Here is a 10,441-nt window from a genome sequence, read left to right as displayed (position 1 = left end):
TTATTTAATGAAATTCAGCATATTCACTGTCAGGAAGTTTGAATACACAAGATGTAGAAATATAAACATATTGAAACATTTCTCTAAATACATTAAATTTTTTCTAAAAAGTTCCAGACCAAAATGGTCACCCAAATACAAACAGGGTCTAGTTTCATAAAGGTTATGACTTAAGGATAGAAGGTATGAAATGTCCACACTGTAAAGCTTTGTATAGTTACAGAAGGACTAATGTGCTGTATTGTATGCTGTGTAACTTATGACATACGCCAACAAATACACAAATTAAAAAATATTTTGTATTGTAATATCATATGTTAGCATGTGGCTGTTTGCACAGGAGCATCTCTACAGCATGTTCCAAGGGCATGTGTGTCTCTTGATATGAACTCATATTGTAAGAGACTGTTCAGGGCTATCTACATAGTTCAAATTGTAAAAGAACGAAAGTGGACGAGCGCGTCACATGCAGTTAAAAATCCTTTCATCAACTGTGGCGTTATCCATGGCTGTCACATGTCAAGAAAACTGTGTTGCCCCAAATATGAAGGCGTATGAAGGAGTACACCATCAGTAGACTGTAAGCTGTGGGTGATTTCCACATATTGAGCCTGGGAAAAACATTGAAAACATAAAACATTTTCAAAGATCTTTAATGTGTCATATTAGATATTACATACATATTTACATAGGACTCTGGGGACATAGATACGCTGCTGTTTGCACCCCGCCGAGGCTAACAGCAGGGTTAGCGTAGAGGAGCACATTATGAACCGACAGCCCTGCTACTGGCTGTGAGGTATTACTGAAGCAAAGCAGAGTTCTGATGCTGATACATGCTAGCATGTTACAGTAGGAAAATGACACGTGTTGCTAACAGACCCTTTTCACAGCAGATATTTTTGACACGTCGTCCCAGAGTAAACACAGGTGTAGTTTATCAAATTAATTATGGTCCTGTTCTATTTAGTGTGTCACAGCCCTTCCAGTGTGCCAGCAGGCACAACACCAGGGCTCTGGCAGAGCTGAATGGAACAGGACCATAATTAATATTATTTATTACACCTGTGTTTACTCTGCGATGACATGTCAAAATGGCTGCTGTAAAAAAAAAGGCCTATTACATTAACAATGGCTCAGTTCTATTCAACTGTCCCAGTAAGCCGGGACAGTTGGACAGCATGCACAATACCAGGAAACTGAAGCAGCTAAATCATTCTGTCATTAATGCCTGGACACATTTGAGAATCCATCCAATATGTAGGCTATTAGATATTTCTGGTGCTTTGCATGTAAAACGTTAGCCACGTCATGGCAGTATCGATCCGCTAGTGGTCCCTGGGGCCAAAATCACATATTTATAGTTTTCATAGGAACTATTTATAGCACCTTGAGATTGCTTTTAGCTTGGAAAGGCGCTTTACAAATACAATTTATTATTATTATTATTACTAAAGAAATAAAACTGAGTGTACTGCAGTGTATCCAAAGTAACCGGGAGAAGATATGTGGCTGATATAGAGTGAGAAAAGTCAGTTTTCTGACTAACGGAGAGTAAAAAAAAAAAAAGAGTGAATTGAAAGAATTTCAAAAACACAGGTTAGTCTTTAACACTTCTTTGCAAAAATCTTAAAATTGCATCAAATAAATAAATGTTATGACATTAGGAATGAATGAAACCTAAAATCAGGATGCAGATAAACATAATCATGAACTAAAATAAGAGCTTACACAACAGTTTTTTCTTTTTATGTATTTGTCTTTTATTTATTTTTCCTGATTGAAATGTATTGTAAGGTCATAATTTGTCATTCATCACATTACATGGCATGATGCACCAGGTCTACTACACCCATTTACAGGAGGAATACACGGAAACATACACAAGGTTTTACAATGGGGAATTAGCTCATTGCACTTACAACAGTGAATGGAACACTTTGTAATTATTATAGGCTCTCAACCTTTTTTCTGTATTTTATTTTCACCCTCTTTTTTTCATTCAGTTGGGTTATTTTTTTTCACCATCTCACCCTCTTCATCTCCCAAAAAAAGTATCTGTTCACCCCAAAAACTTACATGGAAGCCAGAATATTTCCCCCTTTTTTTTTTCGTTTTTGATGTCTTCTCATTTTACAAACACAACATGTATAGAAACTCTACACAGACCAATATGTTTTTATTATTTTTTTCATATCCGAATACAACTTTTTTAATGAGTGTTAAACAGTCCGCACGAGCCAGCCACACACGTACACAATGTCATTTATCATTCAAATCAACAACTGCTCCGGCTTGTTGTGTAGGTGTTGTTGTTTTTATGCACACAACGTTTGGGCAGGGAGGTTCGGGCTTGCATACGCTCCAGCTTGTGTCGCTGTGTAGTGGGCAAAGGCCTCTCTCATGCCTGTGATGCCTGTGTGTGTGTGTGTGTGTGTGTGTGTGTGTGTGTGTGTGTGTGTGTGTGTGTGTGTGTGTGTTGTAATATGTTAGCATGTTGTACAGAACATGTCCTTCATGGCATTTACATGTTGTTGTTCAAAGCAGACTGGTTCTCATCTGATATTTACACTGGAAAAAGATGGCAGCCCGTGAGGTGGGAGGTCAAAGGTCGAAGATGTTCAAAAGGTCAAGGGTTGGGGGGGAGGGGAGGTTTGGGTGGGGGAGGTGTCCAGGTCATGCACTTGTAATTTTACTTCTACGGGTGAAAGATGAATAAACGCTCCCTGATGGTTTTACAGTGAAAGATGAACTTTTCTGTTTGTTTTTAGCACTCTCTTTTTTACAACCTCTCACCTATGAAACATTTACTTTTTGTATTTTTATATATATATATATATATATATATATGTATATATATATATATGTTTTAAAATCTTTCTCCGGTCCTGTCCGACTGTCTGCACAGTTACTACACTACGTACTGTACAAGCACTGTATGCTACCTTTTTTGGTTAAGAACACACAAACACACACAGTCCGGGTTTCCCAAAAGCATTTTAAGCTGAATTTAAATACCGTCTACTCTTTTTTAAAACTATTTGAGGTGCTTTTCATGGCTGTACTGTCAGAGAAAACACCCAATTCTGATACCAGATCAGTGCCACAAAGGCTAAAGAATCTGATTCTCTGACTGTGTAAATGCAACCTTATTGCTGAGACTCTTGATGTCGGATTCAAAGACGAATCAAGACTTTTGAGATGTTCTGGTGGAAGTTACCTCTAGTTACCTAGGCTACATGTCTGTAAATCTGACACTTTGTGTTCTATTGCAAATGTATCAAGAGTTATGATCCAAAACATCATTTGAAAAAATAATTGTACATTTTAACTCCTAATTTTTGAAAACTAGTTTTTCTGTTTTTTGGGAGGCTTAAAGAAGCTATTTCTCGACCAGATCTCAATCAAATGTGTTACCATGTTGATTTGGAACACAACTCTGACGTTTTATCTTTTGTTATTGTTTGCATTTGTGCTTCAAACACCTCTGAAAAACCAAGCTGTGGCTTGCTGTGGTGTGGTGATTTTGCCCACTGGTGATTGCTGTGGTCTGACCTTGCGCTCCAGGATATAAACAGACATCATGCAGAGTATAGACAGAGACCACGACTGGCTAGAGGGCAGTAACAGGATGGCTTTCTTCAGTGACCAGTATTGTAGTATAAAAGCCCTTGCTGCTATGCATATTTAAGTCACCTTCAGTGGCTCTATTCACACAGGAGCAAAAAAAGTGACATTTTTTACACAGATCTTGTTATTTATGTATTCAAGGCTGTGTCATTCAAATATGACTGAATCCCCAGCAGCCATGGGAAGATCACTACATGTCCTAAAGTGTTAAAAATAATCAGATTTATTGCGCCTGCGTAAACACACCCATTATTTCTCTATATCTCAGTTGCGATGCTGCATTTAGTGTGTGCTTTCCTGAGGCAAAAGTGATTGAGGAACATTTTATTGAACATTTCATTTTTTTTACAAACTTCCAAAAACATACAACATACAATATAGGAAGTTGGTAGTAATTTGGGTAACTCTCTCTCATATTATTTGTTCTACTTTGACACTAATTTTAAGCTTTCAGGGTGAAATCACTGATCGGGTGGCAGTGTACCGGGGGAAGTGTCAGACTCTTAATCCTGCAGCTGAACTTAACTCTCCAGAGGCCAAAAGAAAAGGCATGGTGACCTGTACTCTTGCACATAAAGTAGGCCAAGGGAAACCTATGGAAGTAGAATTTAAAACAACGATAGACAGCACATTACCAGAATTCTTTTTACATTTTTAAACGCCACCAATCTGATTTACTGTGATAAAATAAGCAGGATAACATTTCTTTCTTTTTTTGCAGACTCAAAAACCCAACTTCAATGAAAAATATTAGATTTTTAACAATCTAATTATTGTGGTTGTGCACAAATCCAGCGTTGGATAACATCTGCATAAACATCACTTCTCACTTTGTGTCTATAGATATAAAAACATAAATCTCTCTCTTCTTTCATTGCTCACAGCCAGCTTTCTATCCTCTTATCAAATAAATTCTTACATAGATAAATCATCTCATAAATGTTTCACAAAAAATATATACTGACTTCTTTTACTCAGTTTAAGTGACTGAAAATAAAGTGTAGGAGTTGTAGAGGAGTTGGGAGATACGGGATGTTTTCATACTGCATAAACCAGCTTTTTCATAAATGGCTTCTAAATAATTATATTTTCACGGAATGCTGCAACTTAAGAAAGATGGTGAATTTGCAGATAACTTTTTTTTCAGAAATTTTAATTCCACAGTGTATTTAGCTTATAAATCTTAAGTGTGTTGTGGCAGTGCACCTTTAAACACACACACACACACACACACACACACACACTCACTCTCACACCAGTCATTTTGATTTTGGAATGCCTTGAATAGTACTTCACTAGTAGCCTACAGCAGTATTTTTAGTCAAATATAATCTATATATTGTATATTATTATCTATATGTATATGTATATGTATATATATATATATATATATATATATATATATATATATATATTTGTATTTTTACTGGCTTTGTGTTTCACTTAAATATTCTTTAAATACTTTCTCTGTCTTTTAAACAACAAGTGCACATTACTAGCTGATCACTAGGAATTTTGGGCCTTGGTCATTAAAATAAATAAATAAAATAAAATAAAGAGGAGCTTTTCTTCTTCACCCCTGAGCGGATACAAACCATATTAGGGAATGTATTGAAATCGTTAGATATATATTTATTAAAATCTTTACTTTTGTCTATATAAATCTCTGGACGACCTTTCTGTATACTTAGTTAACCCTTAACCCTGCTTGAAGCAAAACAAAACAAGATGGCCGGCAGCTGTTTCTGATGCTTTCAGGACAACTGGGATCTTTCAGTGCTGCTAACTGCTCATTAAAAATGGTTTTATTTCCTCCTTTTTTGGGGGGAAATACTTCTCTTGTGTTGTATTCAGAACAGCAAATACCATTTTGCTTATTGTGTAGCATCTTTTGTGACCCGAACTCTTTTTATTATTAGAGTGTGTAGAAATATATTTTTTATGGCAAATAAAGAATTTCTACTCATGGATCATTTTATTGTTACATTACACTGTCATCTCCTTACTCGTCCTCTCATCTCTAAATGTAATTTCCCAGCTGTCATGAACGCATCTTTAGAGAGAGACCCTTGTTTGGGAGGAGCGGGGAACCTGAACCAGGGACCAGGTTAACACTAGTAATACAAAGACCCTTCTTATTATTTCCTAACTTACCAGAGATCTATATTACACACAAACAAATTCACGAAATCTCCTTATTTTTGATTTATGAGGAATGCAAAGAAATCTCGATATCAGAATAACTCAGGTGTGATAAACAATGATCGTGTGATTTTCCCATTCATGTATTTTCACTTCCCTTTTCTTCCTCATGTTTCTGTTTTTCCAAATATGATTCATTGCATAGAAGGACTGGAGATGAGAGGTCGCCTCTTCTGCCCACCATATTTTTTTGTGGTTGAACTCGTGTTTGTCTTGTTTTTCTTTTTCCACATTGGATGATGCTTGTTAAATACACACATACAGACCCCCATACACACATACGTACAAACATTAGGAACAGAACAATATAGAGGTGACTTTGAGGTTCTCTGCGCTGGGCGGCATGCAAAGGTTCCCAGCGAGCGTTCACACAGACAATATACAGCAGAAGTTGGTTGGTTGGTTTTGCTGAAGGCCTCGCAATGTTTGGCCCGACAGAGTGCGTTTTAAGTACCGAACCGCAGATCCCACAATGCACTGCAGGAGCAACAGCAGGGAGAACACTGACCTGAGAAGTTTCCATGAAAACTGACAGTCTGAGAGAGAGGTTTTCGGGGGTTGGGTTACAGGTCTGGACGCCACCACGATAGAAAATGAAAAGTTAAAAAAAGGCGAGTGACTTCGTGACACAACCAAGTGTGTTAGTTATTTTCCGTTACTCAGTCACGTGAGTGCTGATTTATTTTTTTCTTCTTTCTTTTACACACCATTTTACGAGTGTGCTTTCACGTGTGCAGTGCACATTTGACAGAGTGAAGACACATGCTGATACACACTGATGTGTAAAGGAGCTTGGCGGGGCCCCCAATAAACATCCATCTTGGAGGGTCAGAAGAATCACATTGAAACCCAAACCCCCGCAGGTGACAAAGTCCAGTTCTGCCGGGCTGTGTGACTGGTCTGCTTTTCAGTGCCTCTCTGCTGCCCTGCAGTGCTTTCAGATCGGACTCCAGCTGGCTAACACAAGCAGCATGTCACTCCGTTCCACTGACTGGCTGAGTGAAGACGTGACGTCTCACTGTTGGTTGTTGGAGAAGATCTGGGTGGTACCACACTTGTGTTTATAGGTGAGCTCCTGCTCTCTGATGTATTAGTACAGCAGTAGTACAATATTGGAGTACGTTGGTGGTGGTACGTTAAGTCAGACTTAAGCAGTACATCCGTGTTAAGTAAGACAGATGGAGGCACCGCGTTTCTACTCCACCAACTTTTAAAATGACACAATGTTGTGCTCTTTACTTTCTTACCTCTTACTCTATTGCTTTTATAAGTATTGATAATAAATAAGAGTCAGAAAATTCACAGAGGGCATGATGAAAACATTACAAAACTTAAATAAAATAAAAATTATATCACAAACAATTATCAAAAACAAAGTTAATTTAAAAAATATAAATTAATCTCACTGTGGCCAGTGTTCCAGCTGATATAACTACATAAAAAAGGGTGTGATGAAAAAATGTGTTCTCAGGGTATAATAAAAAATATGCCAGTTTTACTTTAAAATAAAAATATTTAAGAATGATTAAGGCGATATTGGTAACCTGCAACATAAAAACCAGGCAAATAACAAAACAAAATTAGAAAAAATGAGAAGAGAACACAAGAAATGATAACCACCAACAACATGAGAAATATCTGAGAGCCAAATGTTGTGGAGCAGTTGGAGAAACCCCATCACCACAAGCACTGCAGGTAAATGTTGTCTTAATGGCTTTGTAATGGCTGAAAAACAACCCGACCACATACGGCTTCACTCCATATACCAATCCATTTTTTTTCCTTAAAAAGAAAAAGAAAAAGGCTCCTCTTATTCCCGTGGCCCAATTCCTGTGTGATGCTCCGGAAATCTCTCTTCATTTTTATTGTTTACGTCGTCTAGCTAAGATGTGTTTCCCAGTGTATTTATGGCCTCTGTTAAGTAATGATGAACAGTGTAAGGTCTTGGATATAAAGTTCCATGCATTCCAAATTCCTATTTTTTTTTTTTATCCACTAGACACTTCTTTAAAGACATGGCAAATTGAGGATCGTTGGGCGGGGATTAGAAATAAAGACGAATCAGCATTCAAGAAACGCAGAAAAGTGAGGAAGAGAGGGAGCGAAAGGTATTAACAGTTCCAATCTGGAATGTAGATAGAAACAAACCGTGGAAAGTAACGCAAGCCGACACACACGATCTGTGGGTCAGCTACGTCGTTAGCATTGTCTTTTTCATTCAACGTGACATTTCCATTAATATCCTTCCCAATAGGTGACGTAACAAGAGGTCTTTAGTACCAGAAAAACCTGCAGTACATCAGCAAGTTTTATTCCATTTTCCCTGCTCTTTTTTTACTTTAAGAAGAGATAGAAAAGAGGAGAGAGGTGGGTTTGTTACTGTTATTCCTAGTTTGAGCACAGGACTGTGAAACCAAGGATCCTAGCATGTCACCATGCCTGTTGTAAAGCTACATTTCCTGTAAGCAGGAACAAGCAGCTCTCATATAAACCGTGACGTCGTCAGCGTATTGGAGTAGAATTGCACCATCCTTTTATTTCGATCCATTGAAGCTGCAGTAATAAATCCACATGGAGGGCTGAGGTGGTACAAAGCTTCCATTGGTTCTACTCGTCTCCGATGGCTGTGTAGATAGGTAGAGCTCCCTCTACTGGCATGGAGAAAGAGCAGCAAGAACATTTAAATTTTGCTGTCATTTTTGGCAGCCAGTTGCCAGCTTTTGTAACAAAGGGGCGGAGAAACTGCTACAGGTTGGATTAATTCTTTGGCTGGGGACGCTGGATGGAGCATAGTCCTTCTAAAAATGGATGTTGGCTTGGCATGATCTGTGAAAAAACAAAACAATTATTTAGTTAAAACTACTGAATACAACTCTTTTGATATGGCCTCTGCATGTTCGATATTTTCATTAAAATATTTGTAGATTATAGCATCAATATTTTTTAGTCCACCAAATTGGCCACCTGTAACTGATGTTCACCTTGTTTACAATGTCCAGCTATAAGACTTGAATATTTCTCATATATGAACACCATAGCAAACATTGTTTAGCACAAAGCACCTACTGTCCTTCCAACATGGGGGGGTTCAAAAGTGTATAGAATAGACAATCTCTATTGTAACACAGGAACTCAATAAATGAACAATCTCTGGGTGAACTAACCATTTAAAGCATTAGGACTAGATCTGGCAACACAGAATATACATTAGAGTGCGGTGTCAGTCTAATTTTGCCCAGTTAAAAGGTGACATATTATGAAAAACATACTTTTTTAGTGCTTGTGCACATCTATGGATAGCCTACCAACTCACAAACTATGAAATAAGACTTTGTGTGTAGTTAGTCAGCGCGTGACTGCACAGCACACAGATACACGTAGAGTCCAGGCTCAGTACATTGTGTTTTATGACACATATGCAACACTGTGCACACTCTAAAATACAGCAACATCAATGGTACATCAAAAGCTTCAAAACCCGCTACACCAAAGGCAAAACACTGTCTTTCAAAAGATAAGAAAAAGCATGTAACAGATTTTCCTATTGCCGCTTCTATTTTTACTGCCCGTACTCACACAGAACACGTCTACACCCTGTGTCAGAGCCAGGCCGTGAAATTAGCTGACCTTACTGCTCAAACCTGCCTCCTAAAAATTACAATCATACATAACTTATTTGAAATATGTTTTGTTTGGTTTATGTTGAACGTGACTGCAAAACATTCACTGTCAACATATTGTATTTGTTCCCTACAAATGCAAGATTATAATTTGACAATCACCAAGGTAGTGAAATAACTGAGTGGTTGACTGTAATCACACAAAGACATCACAACAATATTTCAGTGGAATACAAAGAATAAAAGTGTGATACATTTAACCTCAACTTCTGAACCTTTATGCAACAAATACTGTATTTGTAGCAAACCCTGTCACCAAACAAATTTCGCTCCCATACAACCAAACTGTATTCTCAAATATGTTTCGAGGGAATTTTATTTCCTCACTGATTACAGTTGCAGTTTTAAACATGTGGTTAACGTTGTACAGTACAAGTCAAACGTTTCTCACCTTGAATGAGAAGGTGTGTCTAAACTTTTGACTGGTACTGTATATCCAACCAAAACAAAACAAAAATGAGAGAAAACTACTTGGTTAGGTTTAGTAAAAGATTGGCTTAAAATAAGTATGTTTGTTACGTTATTCAATTTATGGACTTACATTTTAAAAAGTCAACGTTTACTTCTGGTTTCACACGGGATAATAAAACCAAACCCCTTGAGTGAAAGTGCTATGTTTGACTCAATGCCAAGCACTTCCCTACATGGACTTCATGGATTTGACTCCCCTTCCTATGTCACATGCAGGTTCATTAGAATCTACCACCCCCCTATCTGAGTGTCTCCGCCCACAGCTGGAGAACTACTTTTGCAGAGTTGTGCCATATTTTTCTCGTAAGCCAATCAGAGCAGACTGGGCTTTTTCAGGAGGAGGTCTTAAAGAGACAGCCGCTAATGTGAAGCGTTTCAGACTGAGAGTGAATGCAGGTATATCAGACAGACAGTATAAGAAACAAATATGTTTGTTTTTGTAAACATTAGAGCATGTA

General features: G+C 37.7%; 1 protein-coding gene across 1 annotated transcript in view; it reads right to left on the bottom strand.

Annotated features, from left to right (window-relative positions):
- Positions 1 to 5,055: 5,055 nt before the first annotated feature.
- The window catches only part of bsna (bassoon presynaptic cytomatrix protein a), a 119,093-nt gene continuing 113,707 nt past the window's right edge, over positions 5,056 to 10,441 (bottom strand). The window contains exon 17 of the mRNA XM_029435940.1: positions 5,056 to 8,658. The gene's annotated coding sequence lies outside the window, so the exon portion shown is untranslated. The remainder of the gene's footprint in view (positions 8,659 to 10,441) is intronic.

The sequence above is a fragment of the Cottoperca gobio genome, chromosome 7 (genome assembly GCF_900634415.1).
Source record: "Cottoperca gobio chromosome 7, fCotGob3.1, whole genome shotgun sequence".
Taxonomy (NCBI): Eukaryota; Metazoa; Chordata; class Actinopteri; order Perciformes; family Bovichtidae; genus Cottoperca; species Cottoperca gobio.
This window is presented reverse-complemented; position numbering and strand designations above follow the sequence as displayed.